General features: G+C 40.6%; 1 protein-coding gene across 2 annotated transcripts in view; it reads right to left on the reverse strand.

Moving 5' to 3' along the window:
* PTN (pleiotrophin) overlaps window positions 1-19,376 on the reverse strand; it is a 98,166-nt gene extending 78,790 nt beyond the window's left edge. The window contains exon 1 of one of the 2 annotated variants that reach the window (XM_082632497.1): window positions 19,117-19,376. The gene's annotated coding sequence lies outside the window, so the exon portion shown is untranslated. The remainder of the gene's footprint in view (window positions 1-19,116) is intronic. The other variant, XM_082632496.1, reaches the window with a different exon arrangement.
* Window positions 19,377-20,255: the final 879 nt, after the last annotated feature.

Here is a 20,255-nt window from a genome sequence, read left to right on the forward strand (position 1 = left end):
AACTTTTATAACATCGTGGGGTTTTCCCCAAGTTTGCATCATCCATTTTCTCTTGATTTTCTGACATTAGCTTGTCAATTGAATTTCATTCCTAACAGCAGTAGCCTTACACAAACCAGCACTCTGGCCTCTCTGGGGCCCTGCAGCTCATTGTCAACCTACCCCACAGGAGACCTTGTTATTCCTCTTTAGAGGTCTGAGTGTGATGGTTATTCATCTCGCAGAGCAAGCTGGGATTGGGGGAACCCTCTGTGTTAGAACTTCTGGCTTGATTTTCTGCAGACTCAAAGTCAGCTCTGAGGTGAACTGTATGCGCTGTGGCTCTGTAATGAGCATTCAACAATGTGCTTTGTGTCCACAGGTGTCCCATTCAGAGCATCCAAGCTAATGGACAGTTAAGGAAATGACTCAACAGCTGGCAGGCCTCCCCTGCTGTTGCCAATATTGTTTTCATGCTCCAGGCGGTGCTGAGTTATAACACACGCGCAGCAAAACTAGCACAGAAGCCCACGTCCACCAAACTCTAAGGTTAATACCACGTATCAAGCTGGCTTGGGGCAGCCTTCTACCTGCCCACAGCTTGACTAAGAATCAAAGAAATGTTTGCTTGGCAAGAAGAGAATCCTTTAAACCAAATTTGGCTTGAAGTTGTTTGGCTTTAAAATAGTTTTTAAACTATTCTCTCTCTCTCTCTCTCTCTCCATATATATATATATATATATATATATATATATATGCATATATATACACATATACATGTATATATACACATATATATTTTATTCCTATTCATATATTATTAATATATGAATAAGAATGAAATGAATATATATTCACAGTTTCATATTTCACCACCTAAAAAGATAACCCCATGTCTTTGTTTATGCCCATGTGCGAACTACAAAATTCCTATGGCAGTAATGGCAGTATTTCTCTTGTCATTAATAGTGCTTATCACTGATGCCAAGTTCTTACATGATGGATGATAAAAAATGTTTTACATGTGGGTTTGTAACTTCTCTATAGCAATAGTATTTTTGCTAGGTATTTACTAAAGCTTGAGCAACTTTTTAAATGAACATTAGCATATGGTTCCCTCTCCTTGTCTAAACCCTATTTAATATTCATTTCTCAGTTGAGATACAGCCACAGCCTTTGGAATTCAAACATGTGATCCCAGATTTAAATACATGTAATCAGTAAACATAAAATATTGTTTAATGCTTAAGTCTTGAGTTAAGGTTCTATTCATAAATTTATTATTAGCGTTTTTATTTGTTTTTTTTAAAACAGACCATACGTGTAAGTAAAACAGTATGTTTAACATTAATAACTGTTTAATTTTCATAAATATATTGTACTTCAAGTTACAGAATAAGAACTTTAGACTTAGTTATTGAAATTGTATGAGATAACATTTTAACAGTTGTTTTTATCCCTGCCCAGGAACAGAAAAGAATTCGGTGGAAACTCAGTAGGCCTTTCCTGATACTCTCCTCCCTAAACCATCCCTCCTTCCCTTGACAAGCACAATCATTCTCCATCTAACTACCCTGTTTTATTTTCCTCATAACTTACCATTAACTGAAATTGTGTCTACTTATTTGGGTCTTCCTTCATCAAGAATAAAAGCATGTACCCTCTACATTTTCACCCTTGTGTTGCCGTATAGTATAGTATGTGGGCATCCTATAAATATTTGATGAGTGAATAAATGGGTAGATGTTTTCATATATACTCTATTTTAAAAATACAAAATATATAATCTCATATCATTATTTCTCAGAAGTGATATATAGACAGATATATACAGGCAGTCACTGCTTTACACAGAAGTGTGAGACAATAAAAATGGTCACGTAAAGTGAAACCATGGAAAGCAACCTTAATAATCATTGGGAATAATTATGATTGTTTCTTGAGCTTCAAAAATCTTTTGCCAAATCATTAAAAAATCTTACTATCAGAGGTAAATGTATAGGGAAATAAAGAAATATAGCAAAGCTCATACTTATTTAGTATACGGTAACTTACAACATTAGAAATGTTAAGATTTAAAGTGTTTCATTTTTTTGGTAAAATACTGATCAAGACTACTTTGAACAGCTTGCTTTCTTTTTCTCACTGTGTAAATTACAATACAGAGTGAGCATCTTTTCTATGCCTTGGCCAATTGTCATATGCCTTTCTAGGTCTGGATTGGCCTCCGACGTTTTATTCTTCATGCTTTCAACATCTTAAAATATACTTGAGAATTCCATTAAAGTGAGTTTCTTGCCAGCATCAGTCCCTTTGGGACATGTTCATCCTCTTTGTTTTCTCTGCCTTCCTCATTTATACAGACAAGCGTGGCTCCACTAAGTGTCTTAGGATGCGTAATTCAGAGCCTCTCAACTGGCAGCAGTGTCAACGTTCCCACCTACAGGTATTTCTTTGCTAACTCCATTTATGTTTCATTTGAATTTCACTTCCAGTGTTAAATCACCTCTCATTTCTTGCCTGCACATTCATTTCTGTTGGCCAATTTCTTCTTTAAATTGTCTGTTTTTGAAAAATGTCATTGGGTTTATACTGGGAGACAACGAGGCAACAATACTCCATGCTTCACTGTCTGTGCATAAAGTGAATAACAGATGCAGAGGGACCAATGATGGGCAAAGGATGAAGGAAGTGATGTGACTGGTCACTGATTAGAAAGCAAATCTGTTAATTATGGAGTGATTTGTGGACTGAGGAGCTAGCAGTTTAATTTGTACTTTATGCAATTATTTATAGTTAATATACTCAAATTTGAACCATGCTGCTGGGGAAGAGGTGCTAATTAACTAAACCGTAGTAACAAAAATTCATGCACATTGGAACCATGCAAAGCAAAAACTGCCTGTAATTGAAAGTACCATTGCTCTCCCAAACTTTCATATGACTTCTATCTCTATGTATGAGAGAAGCTACTTTAGAACCGTGCAAAATCGGGTTTTTACCCTCAGAAGTCACGTATTAAAAACAGAGGGATCATACTTTCCTTATTGCCTTTCCCTGAGGAATAGAGAGCTGTAGATTTTTGGTTATTGCGTAGGTCAAAGAAAACAAGATGTTGTAATTGTACTACTACATATTTGCATGTATTAGCCAGGATCAGAAATGCATAAATCAGTGGTTTTCAGACTTCATCATGTGTTAGAATCACCTAGATGGATTATTAAAACACAGATTGCTGACCCCACCCTCAGAGTTTCTGATTTAATAGGTTTGGAGTGGTACCTGGGAATCTGCCTTTCTAATGAGTTCCTAGGTGAAAGTGATGCTGCAGATCAGGAACCACATTTTAAGAACCACTGACTTAAGCACATTCAGAATCATGAAGAGAAAGAAAAGAATCGGGAGACTGAAATCTGGCAAGAGCACAGAAGCTAAATCAAAGTGCTTTGGGTATCTTAGACATCCTTTATTTTAGGCTTCTAGTTTTACAATTAAGGAAGTGGAAGCCTGCAAAATTCAAATTATTTAATTCAAATACAAAATTAACCAGACTTAGAGTCTGGTCTAAAACCTAGAATCTATAACCAATACTTTCTGGAAGATAGCTAGCACCATAAGAGACCCTATTCTCAATAGCTATAAGGTGAAACTATGACACACACACACACACACACACACACACAAAGAGTTTCTCAAACTTTGCTGCATATGAAATGGCCTGGTTAAAAATAAATATTCTGATTAATTAAGGTTCTGATTTCAAATGGAGGATGCAACCCCATGAGATCCAAATGCATGTGAACTGTTCTTTAAGAAAATGCTTTAGAATTGTGTAAGCCAATGTTTTAAAGCACAGAATCTATACACAGGAGAGAACAGAATGCCACATTTTTTTGGAATTAATTTTACAAAATACTTTTACAGACTATGAAAACTCCCCAAACTATCCTATGAGGTAGATGAGGCACCTTCTTGGAGAAACCTTGGTCAAGCCTCCTCCATTCTAGAAGCTTCCTTTTCCTCATCTGTATAGAGGTAAAATTATTAAAACTGATCTCATACAATTGTTCTGAGGATTAAATGAGATAAAATATATGAAGGCAATTTGTGAAGGGAAAAATATTACATGGGTGTTAGTTGTTAGCTTCATTATAGAGAAGCCTAAACAGGATATGATTTTTTTTAATATCAAGTGGAGAATCTGCAGAAAAAAGATTCTGAATTGTATTACAATAGGCTCATCCTGGCAGAAGCTTACTTATTGGTCAAAGGAACCAGAAGAGGTAAAACCTCTGTAAAATCACAAGACATCACCCTTCACAGGCCCCAAATTACCTGGAACAGGACTTGGAGACTAAATCCTAATCTGGAACAATAAAAAATATAATATATCCTAGGCTCAATGGTTTTCTTAGAAAACATCTTGTCTAATCTCTGTCCCCAAGACATTTCCTGCCTCTTCTGACTCTCCAATGAACTGGGGATTGGAAACCAGACAATTTTGACTTCCCAAGCTTTCTTTTCTTTTAGCAAAGCTGAAAGAATAATTTTTAAGAAAGGAAAATGAAAATGATCCATTTACCTCAACTCTGCCCTCACTATGAAGGAAGATCCTGGAACTGGAGAAAGAAAATATCAGAGAGGGAGAAAGAGTCTGCCTTCCCGCAGAGTGTTGAACATAAGACACTTTCTCCCTTTGAGGGCCCATCACTTGTTTTTCTCCACATATTTTAATCAATATTCGTTGAGCCATAACAATCTGGCTTCCACGGTCACTCTGGTGTTGAGTTTCATGAGTAACTACTTTTTCCACTGGCTGCAGAAGTAATGAGTCTGTACATGCTGGCAGAAGATCATTCCTTTGAGCAAAGCAAAATCAGCAGTTTCAAGGGAAGTGCGGGCATCTCAGTGTGGTGATCAGCCCACATCTAAAATGTAAACAAAGTACAGAAAGCAACTCACAGGCCAACTGATCTCTTTTGGAAGGTGTGGCTTCAAAACATTCCATGTGCATGTGAAATGCCTAGACCTCATTACAGAGTTTTCCTGAAAGCTGATGCATCCAAGGAAACCTTAAATTAAGGAGCAAAGTAATAACATATATTCCCCAGAAAACTGTTAACACAGCCTTGCCTCATTCTAGCAAAAGTATGTCGCAAGATCTCTTGAGGAGGAAGGTATAGTACTGAGCTCGGGGATTTGAGTTAGATTGGAGCCTGGTCACCACCAACCACCACATGCCTGAGGCTCCTTCTCATGAAAAGGTCTCCTAGACGTTGAGGGTGCCCATGAAGGTCAGAGACCTGAGAAGCCTGAGTCCGGCTCACACTGCGTTCTGAGGATAATCCAGTCTCTCCACAATTCCTTCTAGCCCAGAACACTCCCCTCTTCCCCCCATATCAGCTCTTTTCTCTAGATTTCTTCCATCAGTGGCACTGGAATTCCTTCAGATTGATCAACATCTCATTTTTCTCTACCCTTTCATGCCCCTACCTTCCATCCTAACATCTAGACTTCCATCCTAATGTCAGATAGCTTTTATTTTCCTTTGTAGTGTCTCCAGAAAGAATTCCTCCTAAGTACCTACTTATGTCAAGGCATCAGAAATCCATCCATCCATTCATTTATTCATTCTTTCAGACATTTGGTATCATGTAAAGCATTGGGCTAGTTAAGTAGGGGAGAGACAGTGATTTAAAATAACCGCTATATGATAAGAATGAAGTCAGGATTCACACTCTTGTCTCTACCAAGAACTCCCACTCTCCCTTATCTTTTTCAGTCTTTAAACACAAGTCAGGAGACACTTCTTCCTGGAAGCCTGCCCTGAATCCACCCCCAGCTGAATTAGGTGTCTCTCTTATGGGCTTTCAAAAGTGCCTATCTAGATCATTGCACTGATATTGCATCCATTTGCTGTTGATGTGCCTGGCCCCCAACTAGACTGTGCGCTTTAAAGACAGAGACTGTGTTGTATTCATCTCTGCATTCCTAGTACTTAACATAGAGCCCAGTAGACTGTGCTCATTGCATATTTTTGAATGAATGAATGAATGAATGGATAAAAACTATGAAAGAAAAATCATAGAAAGTTGTGAAACAGAATAAGGAATAAGTATTCATTTTTAACTAGAGGAATGAAGACAATTTTCATGGAGGAGATGGTATTTAAGCAAAGCACTGAAGCGTGAACAGGATTTCCAGAATTTGGAAAGATCAAGGGCTTGGGGGGAGGGGTGGTACACAGAGGATTACTTTTTAAAACCTAACGGATTCTCTCCACCTCTAATATGTTACTTCTCTGAAAATAATCTTTCTTATACTCTAGCAAAGTTTTGTTTTTTCCTTCCTTGCTTGTGGAGAACCTTCAGTGATGCCTTACTATCTATCAGGATAGAATCCGAGCAGATCAGCTTGCCCTTCAAGGGTCTTGCTATTGTTACCCAAAACTTTTTTCTAATCCTAACTTTCACTCCTTGGCCACCCACTGTCTGCACAAATCAGGCCCTTCTGCTCTCTGTCCCCCGGTATCTTGCTTTTTATCATCTCTTTGGCATTCCTCTTTCTCCATCCCTCACCTACAATGCCTCCCCCATGCCTTCTTGCCATAGACAATACCACTCTGTCTTTGAAAACCCTACCGCCTTCATGCAGCCTCCCTTTCCACTCCAGATTGGAATACCTTCTTCTTCTAGACAATTTGATAACCACTCGTTTACCATTTAATCATTGTATGGTTTTCTAACTATAAGCCTGCTTTGTCGCCCTTATGAGGACTGAAATAAGGTACCTACAAGCTAGGATAATGGATGGTGGCTTTTTGTAACATTCACAGTGTTCCAGACAAATATTCTATTGATGAAAAATTCTTGATAACTTAACGCACTCCTCTAAGGATGTATGAGGAGTCTTTCCTTTAGGCAGACATCTTATTATTCAGCTACCAGCAGATGGGGGTGCGTACCCTAGATATCATATTTAATTTAATGAGAAGAAATAAATTATCTATTATCAGTGTGTCTACATTATGAAATCACTAACTTTGCCTATGTTTTGATATACAAACTTGCTACTTTCCTCCTTCATTGATAGAATTATAGTTATTTTTACCTCTTCCATGCAGCCAAAGTAATGGCATTTTTTAAACTGTGTGACTAGCCCTTTAAGATAGGTGCATCTTTTTCACTGTTTTTACTCTTACCCTTGTCAAGGGCTTCTTCATGCTTTTCAGCCTTCCAGGCTTTGCCCTGTCAAACCACATCAATACCAGTCTCAAACCTTAATCGTAAACAGGCTCAATACTTCACGTAAAGGAGCGACTTCATCACACACAACAGGCTGCAGGGCATGGAGAATCCATCACCTAACCTTTCCCAGCCTCTATCCATCTGTGCCCCACTGTTGGATATCCAAGCTTGACAGTGAATGCTTTCCAATGGGAAACTGTAGCAGGATTTTTTTCCCATCCTTTGGTCCCTATTGTATGTTCAGCTGCACTGAAGCTAGCTGCTAATCAAAGCCAGAGACTCTCATACACAAACAAACAAGGCATTGTGGCCTCCCCTGGGGCTGGAACACAGCAATCCAACAAACAATTTGGTCAGGTGATAGCAGCCTGGAGGAACAGACAGAGCATTGCCCAGACATCCTCCTGTCTTCACTCCCCACCTCCCCTTCCTCAGCACGAGCCAGTCGAACCACCAGGTCAGGCAAACCGATGCTTGAGAAAGCAATGGAGAATAAAACAATATGCACTAATATGCAGTCAAAAAGATCTGGTCTGACAACAGGATTCTTTGTCCAAGAGAGTGTATTCTCTAGATCATAGTGAGGTAGAAATAAAATACATAGCATGAGAGCATATTCCTGGACACAGGAAAGAGGAAGAAGGAAGGGATTGGACCAAAATATCTTCAGATGCTCACTGGGCCCTTGTCATAGGCCAGTGGGGTGGCCGTGGAAGAGTGTGATTTAGGAGCTTTGTGGTTAGATATATTTGACCTACAATCTTAGTTCTACTTCTTACTACCTCGTGACCTTGGACAAGTTACTTAACCATTCAGAGACTCGGTTGCCATTGTTAGTAATGTTGGGGAATTGTGCTCAGAAAGGAAAAAGGAGGGAAATGCTAAGAAAAGAAAGCAAGGTCTTCAGCTTCCAGAAGTAGCTAGTGATAGAGGATGACAGCTCCTCCCTGGCCCTGGCAGTTCCTAGGAACACAGCCTCAGAGGCACTGGTAGCTTCTGAACTTTGACATACTGCCATGTGTCCCCAGAGCACATCAGGGAAACTAGGGATGCCCACGGCCAGCATGAAGCCTGGATCAAGATGTCTTCATACAACAGCAGGAGCTGGGACTCTGGGTGCCTGCACATTGATAATGGAAACATCCCTGAGTTTGAAAGACGGAGCAGAAAAGCTAGAGATGCCAAAGAAAACGATTGCTCACATCACAGTTTTTGGTTAGGGCAGCCAGTTAATGTTAAATCTTGCCAGGGTTGGTGGAGATTGCAGGAGAGAGGGGAAATTGAGTAGGAACTAGGTGAAAGGTTATCTTAATTCTATGCAATGATAAACGTGAACTGAGTACCTACTATGTGCCATTTGTTATTTGGGTAGTGGTAACGTGAAAGAACTAGAAACAACTGTCTAGCAGTACAGTATAGAACAGAGAGGTTCAGTGAGAAGATGGAGGACCACTGAAACTCAGAATTAATATAGTGACTTCCTTTAAATACAAAGGGGAGACAACCCAAAATGATTTAATAATTGAAGCATCTTCATATGGAGACCTACAAATGGAAATAAAATCAGTTAGATGCTATCTTGAGGAATCTATTATAAGATCTGCAGATTTACTTCAGGAAACACCAGTCAATATTTCCATGTCTTATCCTTTCTAGGATGTACCTTAAATGTCCCTCAATTGCACATGGCACTCCTCATTGGGTATGTCCACATCCTCATTTCAGTAAAAGTCAAATTTATCAGATAAGCCACAGTCCCATAGTTTCTCCATTTCCACCTTCTGGGAGAGAATTTTTTTACTTGCTCCTTAAAACTTTACTAACTGTCCTACACTCAACTGTCACATTTCTCACCTCTTCCAATTCAGAGGTTCCTGGCCTCCCCACAGGAACTCCAATCTCACTGCAGCATTAGGAGTCACAGTAGATACAAATATTTGAAGATTCTCAAGGGACAATGTGTGATTTTGCTTAAATTCCACCAAGAATAGAGATAAGCAATCCCATGTCGCATTAGATGAGTAGTGAAATCTATTCCCTTTTGAGGAAAACAGCCCCTAATACTTAGGCTGATCTTCCTCACCAAAGAAACATTAAAATCACCTTAAGAAGAGTGGTCACACCTTCCTCTGTTCTGTACTTATTTTCAATAGTTGCTCAAGTTCCAATAGATGATGATAAATCTGGCTATACCTTGGTATGGACTTGGAAGTTAGACAAGGAAAGGGGTCAATTTGAGATGGGAAGGAGGCAAGGAGATAATATTTGTTCTTCAAAATAAAATTAAACAATTTTTAATAGAAATGCCCAAGTCTAAACTTTTTTCTGATTTCAACAAGATATTTAATGTTACACATTAGAGGCGGCAAATGGAAGTCAGGGTAGAAAACTAACCCAGGAAGCTAACTAGTGTGTGTGTAGCTAAGCCCTGGGCCTGGAGGGATCCTATTGTGCCCATGAAAGGGAGCCTCTGGGTCTTTTCCTTGGTCTCCTTTCATGATCCCTCCGCAAGAGTGGGGGAGATATGAATGGAAACAATGGGGTGGAGAGTGTAAACTTTATGGATGAGTTGACTCCAGTGACCAGGTTGTCTAAGTCATGGCCCTGCATCCAAGATTGCTCAAGTCCTATTTGAGGCAGCAACTCTTCACTAGAACAACTGATTCTGTTTTGCCTTCAAATACTTCCTCTGCGAGGAACAAGGAGGGGACAGGCTGGTTCCTGTCCTGGAATGACTTCTTGGCATTTTTATACTAAGAGGCATGTAGAGCTTAAGAGATTTAGAAAGCAAACAACACAAATCCACTGGAGAGAAATCTCCTAACGAACCCCACCAGAGCCGGATGGGCCAAAAGGGCCCAAAGAGAGTTGCCGAGCCGTTCATCCGGAGTGGAGGAAACCTCAGCGCTCTCTAGTAGAGTTTTCTCTGAGGTCTGAAGCTCCTCTCCCCAAGCTCATGCTTGGCTTCTGTCTATCAGATTTTTGGATGTTTTCCCTAAGGTCTCAGTTCAAGTCCACTTCTCTTTCTTTTGTCTTTTTGGTTCTGCTGCCTTTGAAGTTAACTGCTCTCATTTTAACCTCTTGCAAGAGAACATCACTGGATGAGATGTTGGAAACCCACAGTTAGCTTGCTTTTAGGAAATCTGGATCTAGTTAGAGAGAAGTTGGTAGAAATCCACCTCTACCCACTTATTCCTGCTAAATTGCTTTTGATCTGTTTCTCCAAACCACATTCATTTATGACAGCCTTGAAGTGCATCTTCAAATCCCCAGATATCATATATCAGAGGGCAAACTCTGTGATCCCTAACCATCAGACTCAAACCACTGTTTTAAAAGGCTAGAAATCATTTCAGGCTCCAGTTGGTGGGAATCCCAATACTGGCATGGACAGTAAAAGCCTTCCACCCCTCCTCTACAAACAAGAGTGCGGTTGACAAACCCAAATTTGATCTGACTCACTTTAAACTAGAGCCAATCTGTACACTATTCATTCCAAATAATAATAGAGCAAATAAATAATTCCCCAAAGGGTGCCAAGCCCTGGAGTGACGTGCATCAAAGAGGTTTGCTGCCCCTGCAGGTTTCATTAGGCCCTCTCTTCTTAGCCCAGAGCAGCTCAGAAGTTCCCCAGGTTCCTGGGACCTGCTAAGGGGGTGAGATTGGACCTGGGTGGGATCAGGCAGCTGTGGCTTCCCTGGGGAGACTTTTACTCCTGGATATGCATCTGGAAGGGTCCTCAAGGTTAAGAATGGAAGATAATGTTTACTCAGCTTGACCTTTCATTTGTACACACTAAGGTCCACAAGATTATCTGTTCCATCTAAACAGCGCATCCTTTGCTGGGAGATTTTTTGTTTGCTTCATGGGATTATGTTTGTTTGTTTGCATTTTTCTATTTCCAACTTTTTAATGAGAGTCCATCAGATTAATTTACTAAGCTTTTCTTAATGATTCAAATTTACCCATGTCAAGGTAAATAAATTGAATTTCCATCTTAATTGGCCCACTTAGCAGAAACAAATGCACATGTTAATGTGTGAAAGCTATAAACATATAGCATACATCGATTACTATGTTGATCTAAAAAGCAGGACACACAATTATTTGTACAACTATTTTCAAAGGTTAAATCAGAAAAACTATAAAAGTGTATCAGAGTGTTAACAGTGGTGTCCATTTTGAGCAGGATTATAAGTCAATTTTTTCCTTCTTCATAACTTAAAAAATTTTAATATCTTGTAGCATGGACATTTTTCTAGAATGAGAAAAAATAATGTGTTTCTCCAGGTATATATTTGTGTTTTCCTAATAACAAACATAATAATGAAAAAACCCTATTGTTTTTCACATCATTAAAATTAATCAAACTTTTCACAAGTTTGAAATGAATTGAGCTGTATGTAAGATTCTGCGTTTTGCCAGAGACATTGAATTTAACAGTTAACTATATATTGTAATCAAGAAAAGAGGATGAGAAGAAAGGCTTTATATTATTGTTTCAAAACTTAAGTACCTCCACCAGTTAAAATAACGTAATAAACTCCCTGCTTTCTTTCCTATAGCAGCTTCAGGCTTCCTCATTTGATCACCTTGGACCATATCTAAAGAAATATACTGTACCCAGAAGGCAATGTTATTCTATAGAAAATATTTTTTGAAGAACTAAATTGGCCCTTGCATAAGATTCTCCAAAGCTGCAGGATATTTTTTTAAGCCAAAGATCCAACTTCTGACTTAACATGGACACCCCATCTGGCCAACTGGAAGATGCCCAGTGGAAGCCTTCGGATGTTCTAATGCTCAGAAATGAAGGTCACTATGTGTTACAACTTTAGCGATGATTCTCTGCCATGGGGAGCAATAATCCCATGGGCAGGTTTAGAACAGGCCATATTATTAGCAAATAAGGAAGGCCATTATGAAAACATTATTTTAAAGTTTTACATGGTCTCCATTTGTTTTATCCTGAGTGGAGACTTTCTCTGTCACCTAAGCTTGTTACTGAGATATGTTCCTTATTGACTGAATTTGAACTCCGAGGCAAGAGTCCTTGGCTCCTTCCTTAGGCAGCCCAGCATCTCCCAGGAAGCCACACAGATGGATGGTCCCTGCTTTACTTCCCTTATGGTGTGGAAGGGCACATCCAAGGGAAAAACAGATGTTCAAACCTTAACTAAGAGAATACTCTAGCATTCAGAAAGCGTATTACATTCCATCCTTCTCATCGTAAGAATGAAGTTTCCTAAACACTATTACGAAGGCAGTATTTGGCTCACTTACACCCTCGCAGGGGAAGGCTCCACAAGAAGCACAGGTAAGAGGCCTGAGATCACACCTGACAGAGGGCCTTGTATTCTTAAGGGGCTCAGTCAAGTCAATAGCAATTTGGATGGTGACTGCAAATTTCTTTTATAAATAATCCAACATTGTAAATATGACTTGCACATGAAGATACAGGAGTGATCAGCTTTTGCACATAGTAGGAAGTGTTATTGTCAATGACCTTCGTTGTGTGTTTCAAGCTATGCATCTCATGATTAGAGAGTTCTGATTTCTTGCCTGCTCTCCCAATTTATGGAAATAAACACTAGTGACTGGTCACTCAAAGTGAGGTCCCCAGGCCAGCAGCTGCTATCGCCAGGGAGCCTGTTAGAAAGGCAGACCCTGAGAGTCCACCAGAGACCTACTGAATCAGAATCGCATTTTAGCAAGATCTCTAGGTGACTGACACGCATATTGAAGTGTGAGAAGCACGGCTATAGTGTAAACAAAGTGCTGCTAATGAATTGTAAAAACCTAAATTTAGTGAGAATAACCGATTGAAATTTTTGGTATGCATCCTTTACAACTCTTAGGAAGCCCTATAACACAATATTTAGTAAAACAATTCATAACCATTTTAGTTTAACCTTTTTTAGAATTGTCTACTCACTTTTTTTTTCACTCTGACTCCGATTTCCTTTTCTTCACACCTGTCACACATCTTTCCTCCTACTCACTTCATCTGGTCAAACTTACCTTTCAGCATCTTAGGCAATCTCTAGGGGTCCTGAGAAAATGATAATGACAAGCAGCAGAGCTGGGGAAAGAGACAGGCAGGACTGGCTCCGCTGATTTTATTAACAGTAGCTTATGTTTAGTGTAGCAGTTTACAGTTTATAAACAGTGCATTGTTACGATCTACCTTTACCACCAGCCCATGAGGCAGGCAAAGCATCTATCATCACCATCGTCATCAACACCATCATCATGAACATCATCACCAGCTTACAGATGAAAACCCTGAGGTTCCAGGAGATACAGGGACATACTCAGCATCCGGCAGAACTGCGATGAGAAAAATGCAGGCTCCTGAATCCAAACCTGAACGCTTCTTTCCTCTGAGCTGACGGCTCCATAATGGCAGCAGGGCCAGAGCACATGGCTATGGATGTCACCAACATCAGCAATGAGATGGCTGCACCTTGGCTTGGGAGTGCCCAGTAGGCAAAATGCTCTCCTAGACACTATAGGAAAGGCCAAGGTCAACAGTCTTATTTGGGGACCTTACATGTCAAATTCCCTGGGGCCTGGAGCACGATCACATGTTCCGTGTGTTTCTTTTCAGAAGGGGTTTTGGATCTGCATTTAGAGAGAACAGTCTGAGAGTATAGAGGGCAGAAGCATTTCAAGAAGAAGAAGGTCTCAGCTAGGTTTCTGTTTGTTTTCTCATGCCAGCTGGACATGAGAAATAGAGCAGTGGGGGAGGGAAAGCAAGGGTGGACTTTCATGGGGGGGGCAGGGCTGCATCCCCATAATCAGCATTTCCATTATCCTCATCAGACTCTCCGTAGCAGTCAGACTCTGGGTTCTGTCCTTCACACTCGTTTTCTAGATTAATATTCATGTCAATCCTAGGAGGTATTAGTGCTGTCATCTTAGGGATAAGGAAATTGAAGCAAGAAAGACCACGGTATTTGCTAATGGTCACACAGCTAGTAAGAAGCGTAGCTGTGGTTTACCTTGACTTCTTTAAACTTAGAGCTCAAATATTGGAGCCTTACAGCTAATGTTTCTAATACATCACCTGCATCCAGGTGCCCTGTCACATGTCCATCTTCCTTGACTCCACCTCTTAAATCAGAATCTCTGGGGATGGGCTCCAGGCATCTGGATGCTAAGACATGACTCCAGTGATTCTGATAAACACCGAAGAAAGGAAACCACTATGCTGGGTGATTTGGCCACTTACTGTACATACACTGGAGTTTAGGTTTGACATGAGAGGCAACTGAGAAAGAAAATTAATTAGTCAGAGGAAGATATGGCATTATACCATAGAGGGGAAAAAATATCCAAACTAGGAATTTTAAGATCTTTTAAGATCGTCAAGATTCTTGTATTAAATAATGGGGTCATCTTAACCTCTTTAAATTTGTATCCTTATCAATTAAAAAAAATCCTGTTCAGCCTACCTAAGTAGAATTGTTATGAAAATATGATGAGAAAATAAATGTTATTAGTTCTGAAAAGCAAAGGCCTATAACCACAGTGAAGTTATGATGAAAATAATGTCCCAAGTGCTCAGTCTTAAGGCTTTGAGTAACACAGTTTGTTAAAGAAGAGGTAAGGTTTCCTTCTCCTTTACGCAGGTGAGTCAGAGACCATGCAAGGTCGAGAGCCTTAAAATGAACAAGGTGAAATATGATTAGGAAGACACTCCAGAGAACTGGCAGACCTATATGATGTTTGCAATTAAGGAGGTAGAGGAAAAGACAGGAGAGCCTTCTTCTAGAGGTTCAAGGTTGAGAATGGGGTCCTTGGGTTTAAACAGGAAATTGGTACCAGGTGATATATAGAGGGATTGAGTATAGAAGGCAGTCAAGGTCCTTGGAACATGAGGAAGAGCAGAGAAAATGGTATTCAGAGTCATTTACTTATTTTTTCACTCATTCATCAGATATTCGTTGAGCATTTCAATGGTCTCACTCTAGATATGCTAGGGTTCTGAGAGGAATGAGAGAGTCCCTGCCTTCTAGGGGTGCATGGTCTGGGTGGGGTGGAGCTGGTGGTAAAAGTGAGTAATTCCAAGAGGTAAATGATGTGCTTTTCCAGTGTTGGCGCTGCTGGGAAAGGAGGAACTGAAGTCGCCGGAAGGGTGGGTGGAGGGGAGAAATAGAGCGCCACTAGAGGGAGGATTTGCCTGGGAAAACCCTCCCTTGGCGCCGTTAATCTCAGACTCATTCAGTTTCACCTAAATTCCACAGCTGAAGGTAGAAGACTGGCTATCGTTCCCTCCATGTCTGTGATTTCATTGAAGGACAGTCATCTCATATCTCAGTATAAAAAGTGGAAGAAGTGGGAATAAAAGGTGAGAGATACAGAATGCTATTTGTGCCTTACAATGATGTTTTGGTTTTTAATAAGCACAATTCTTAGAATTAAGAGCCCAAGTGTCAGTTACTATGACTTACTTCATTCAAGATTAATATGTAACAATAGATTTTTTTCACTAGCTATGAAGTTTCAGAATCTAAGAACTCTGCTTTTAGGAAACTCATTATGATGATGTTTTTATTTGAAATATCACTTTATCTAAACCTACTATGAAGAAATGGCTCCGAAATAAAACCCAGTAGAAAAAATTAAATTATTTCTCAAAATATCTTAAGCATGAACTATTCACTGTATTCCCTGTTACTTTGAAGAAATAGGGATTTGTGGTGAATGTGATCTACATAATCAAATCTGCAATATTACCATAATCATAATGCCCTCTGATATGTTACATTATAGTTATCCTTCTAAACCACAGAAATCTTAACTTGTCATTTACCAAATACTAAAATAGGGAGGAACAAAAGGCTTGTTATATTTGACAATCTAGAAAGATCGTATGACATCTATGCCATGTGGAAAACTATTCCACATACAAGACTGGCAAGAAGTGCATGGAAAAATGGCCCAGTGGATAGAAAATTGAATGGGCCATAAACGTCAAGAATGGAGAACTTTCCAAAGTGAGGCTGTGGCCCAAATTCCACTCAAGCCAATTGACTCTGGAAGGAAAAAAGCTGGCTCAGCTTGTAAAGAGAAGCTCCATATCTGAATATTATTTTACCCCAGGGCAATGACATGGTTTTGTGTCAAAAGGAAACAATAGTTCTCTGATTATTCATTAGAACTGCAGCCAAAAGAGACAACATTCATCACCCTTAGAGAAGCTCCACTCAGCATCCAAACAAGGGCTGTTGGGAGGCCTGACTCACCTGATGCTTAAAGATGAGCATCTCTTTAAACGGGACTGACCTGCACGCAGGTGTAAACCAGCTTGCTCCCTGATCACCCTGGGAGGTCTCAGTTTGGGCATTACCTTTAGGAGGGAAGTCAAGGACAGCCATCCTATTCACTATGTCACCATATTAAAAAGTGTAAGTGTTGGGAGAACTGGAATTTAGAATCTGAATTCTAACTACTGGCCCTCAACCCGCCATTAACTCATACACCATTTCAAACAAGCCACCCAAACTCAGTCTCCTGAGAAAATTTTGAATAGTAATAAAATACCACATGGCAAATAAGAATATGATCAGAATTCACATGAGAATGTCATTTAAATAAGAAAGCAAGAGTATCTTCAAAAGGAAAAAAATAGTTAAGCCCCAAATACTTAATTTCTAAGATTGATTTTATTGATAAAAGTGATTAAATTATTTGGGGACCTTATTTCTCTCAAGTTATTTCCAATAATCAGGTTCTGTGAAAATTCAAACCAGGCCACTAGCTTTTCTAGAGTAAAAACATCAAAAATGTTCATTAAAAAATGTGGGTTCTGCCACATGTTGCTATATGTGAAGACTAAATAGGTACATGGAATTTTTCAATAAATCAGTAAATTTATTATACCCAATACCATGAAAAGAGGTCTAGGAAACCACAAAGTAATGTATTATAAACATAATATATTGTACTATAAGTATTTTAAATATATGTTATCATCCTCATTCTCTATAATACTGCATCGAAAAGTCAGATAATAAAAAGTCACATATTAACTGTAGTTTCTTTTCTCTCACACTCTAGCTTTGAAAATATAATACATTTGTACCGACAAGCAAGCATCTGGAACACAGCACCTAATGCGTTAAGGATGGCTTCAGGTGGGTGTTCCTTATAGAGGCCTTTCCCTAAATGATTAAAAAAAAAAAAATGTCCTAAAAGAGGGCTGGGAACAGGAGGAGAGGAAAGACGAACTTCTACAGATTTAAAATACGATTAGAGAATAAAAAGCACCAAAGTTTCTTACAGCACAAAATAATGGTATTAGAGGTTTTTTTCACGACATAATTTTTCAAAAGCCCATCCTCTAATTTAAATGAGAAAGTACAAATATTGCCACTCTAAAATAACTCATTTCCCAAAGGGAGGAAAAAAGAAAATATCCAATTTTCTTTGAATTTAACTGAACTATAAAATTTTTTTAAATGATTTCGTCTTTAGAATGCATAATTTACTTAAAAAGGAACATAATGAAGATGGAAAATAGAAGCTTTATTTTCTACGCTGGGAGACACCTCTTTTGTTTCACTCCCATTACCTTTCAATATTTCAAATATCAGTTCATCCCCAGAAGATCAAGGGGCTAAAAAGGGCTTTGCTGTTTCGTCAACTCCACACTTGCCTGAGATCATGAAATGGCTTCGTTATATCATTAGTTCGAAATCTCCTCTTGATAGTTCCTGGACCTCCTCCCAGGCCCTTCCCTCCAACACACACCGGTAGGTCACCTTTCTCAAGTTGTTAAAGCAAAATGCCTAAATAACCCTCCAGGTGAAAGCAAAAGATGCCAAAAGGCTGGAACTTTGATTTCTCTCGAATTGTTCATTCTCTCCAACCATCACCTCCCCCCACCACATGCCACTCCTACTTTTTCAATGTATCCCCCAGACTTACAGAGCAGCTGTTACCAGAGGTAGGGGTGAGTTAACAGGAGTGTAGATAAACTCAGTGTGTGTTCTGGTGTTCCTGCGTGTTCTGTTAAAGAAAAAGGTGTGTGTGTGTGTGTGTCTGTGTGTGTGTTGAAGAGGCAGCAAGTATTATGTTCTGTGTGTTAAGTAGAGAAGGGAAGGAGTTGAATACATTCCTCCCTTTTAAAATATTTTAACTTATTAGAAACATCAACTCAGAAACTAAGAATCTAGCAGATTGGTAATTAATATACCCTAGCTTTATGTGGGTGAAATAAAGTTCAAGTGTCTCTGTATAGGGCAGTTCTTAAAATTATTCAAATGAGAAATGGGATTCAAGGTGTGTCTTTTAAACTTTGGACGTAACCATTTCTAGAACCATTCCTGGGCTGGCAGGCAGGACAAGGAGTGCCCGGATGCTCTGCGAGGGACCCGCAAGGTCAGCTGGCGCTGGGAGGCACAAGCCCCCACTTGGTACCTAGAAATGCCAGCTAAGACGCATCAGCTGGCAAGCCCTGGGGCAATCCAGGAGGCAGGGGAAGGATGGGAAAATGAGCCCCGCTTGCTCAGGCTGCCTGACTTTCTCTCTCTTCTCTACCCAGCCACAGTCACACCTACTAACTCAGGTTTTACAAAGAGCAAAGCCCCTGCATGTTCTCCATTCCGCTGGAAGCAGGAACACAGTCCAAATGCGCACATAACATCACAAAAGCTTCTTTCCTTCCACCCATCTATAGGCACCCTGACCATCCTGACCAGACGTCCCCAAAATATGCCTCTGGAGCAAATCAGTTTTGAAAGCAGCCGCACCAGCAAAGACACCAGCAGCCCCTCTCCCACTCCTACCACGGTCATCCGCGGGCACCCAGAAAAGTGGCGGAGGACGAAGGGGAAGTCGATCGGAGAGCCCTCGGAGGAACCGCGCATTCCCTTCCACTTACTCGGAGTTGCAAACGTGCCGCGTGCGCTCAGGCTGCCTTTGTTGGTCGGGGCGAGGTTTTCTGCCCGGAGTCCAGGTACCCGAGTCACTGCTGCTCGCGGCCGCGCCTCTCCCTGCCGCCGGCACGCACGGTGGCTCACTGGTCTCTTTCTTCCCCTCTCCCCACTTTGGCTTTTCCTCTGCTCTGCGGCTCCCTTGGCGGGATTTTCGGACGGGAAGGCGGGGAACCAGACAGATCCTGCCTCGGAGTGGAGCACGCCCTGCCGGGGAGGGGACGGAAGGGAAATGGAGAATGGGAGGGAGGAGAGGAGCTGGCAGGGAGAATGCGAGGGCTGGGCGAGGGTGGGGGGGCGCGCCTTTCCCTCGAGAGCTGATTGGGAAACTTATTAAAAGCTGGGTTCACCAGGGGCAGTATCTCCCCACCCGCGCCGGCACGCGGATTTGAACCCAGAGGCCAGAGGATGAAGCCCTGTTTCGTTTTTAGCAGAGACAGATGCAATATCTCTTTCCCAAACTTTGTGCATGACCTCTCCTTTAGGTGGGTGCGTACCCCATTTTATCAAGTAGCGCATCTTAAATGGACGGTTGATGGCATCTTAAACTACAGTTTGGGCCCCCGGCGATTCTTTTTAAATGATACTCAGGGTGGAAAAGCAGTCTTCAAGACCAGGCTCTCATTTGCCCCCACGCCTATCGCCCTCCCCCCCGCGCAGCTTGTCACTTCAGCTGTCAGTCCCATCCCACCTGCGCGTCACCACATGAGCAAAGGACTTTTTTGCGCTTGTCACAGAGTGACAGATGTCTGAAAGTTCCCAATTAAATGCCACGTTCCTTTAGGGGGCTCTTTCCTTTTCTGGCTTCCTTGGTACATTTAGTGACCTATTTAGTGACATGCCTTTGACACCCAAGAATTTAGGGGATTAACGAACGTAGCTCGAACTCCGAGTTTTGTAAAACTCAGAGGCTGGGCTTCCGTGTCTTTCTGGAATTACATTTTTCTTCGAATGAGGAAAGAAGCTAAGGTAATATACCTAGGATTGTTTAAGTAACACACAGATGAGTATCTGTGATACAGATGAAAGTATTGCACAAACATGATTAAGTATAAAACAAATTTACCCAAACATTCTCAAAAAGGAA

The sequence above is a fragment of the Mesoplodon mirus genome (genome assembly GCF_964341445.2).
Source record: "Mesoplodon mirus genome assembly, chromosome: 9".
Taxonomy (NCBI): domain Eukaryota; kingdom Metazoa; phylum Chordata; class Mammalia; order Artiodactyla; family Ziphiidae; genus Mesoplodon; species Mesoplodon mirus.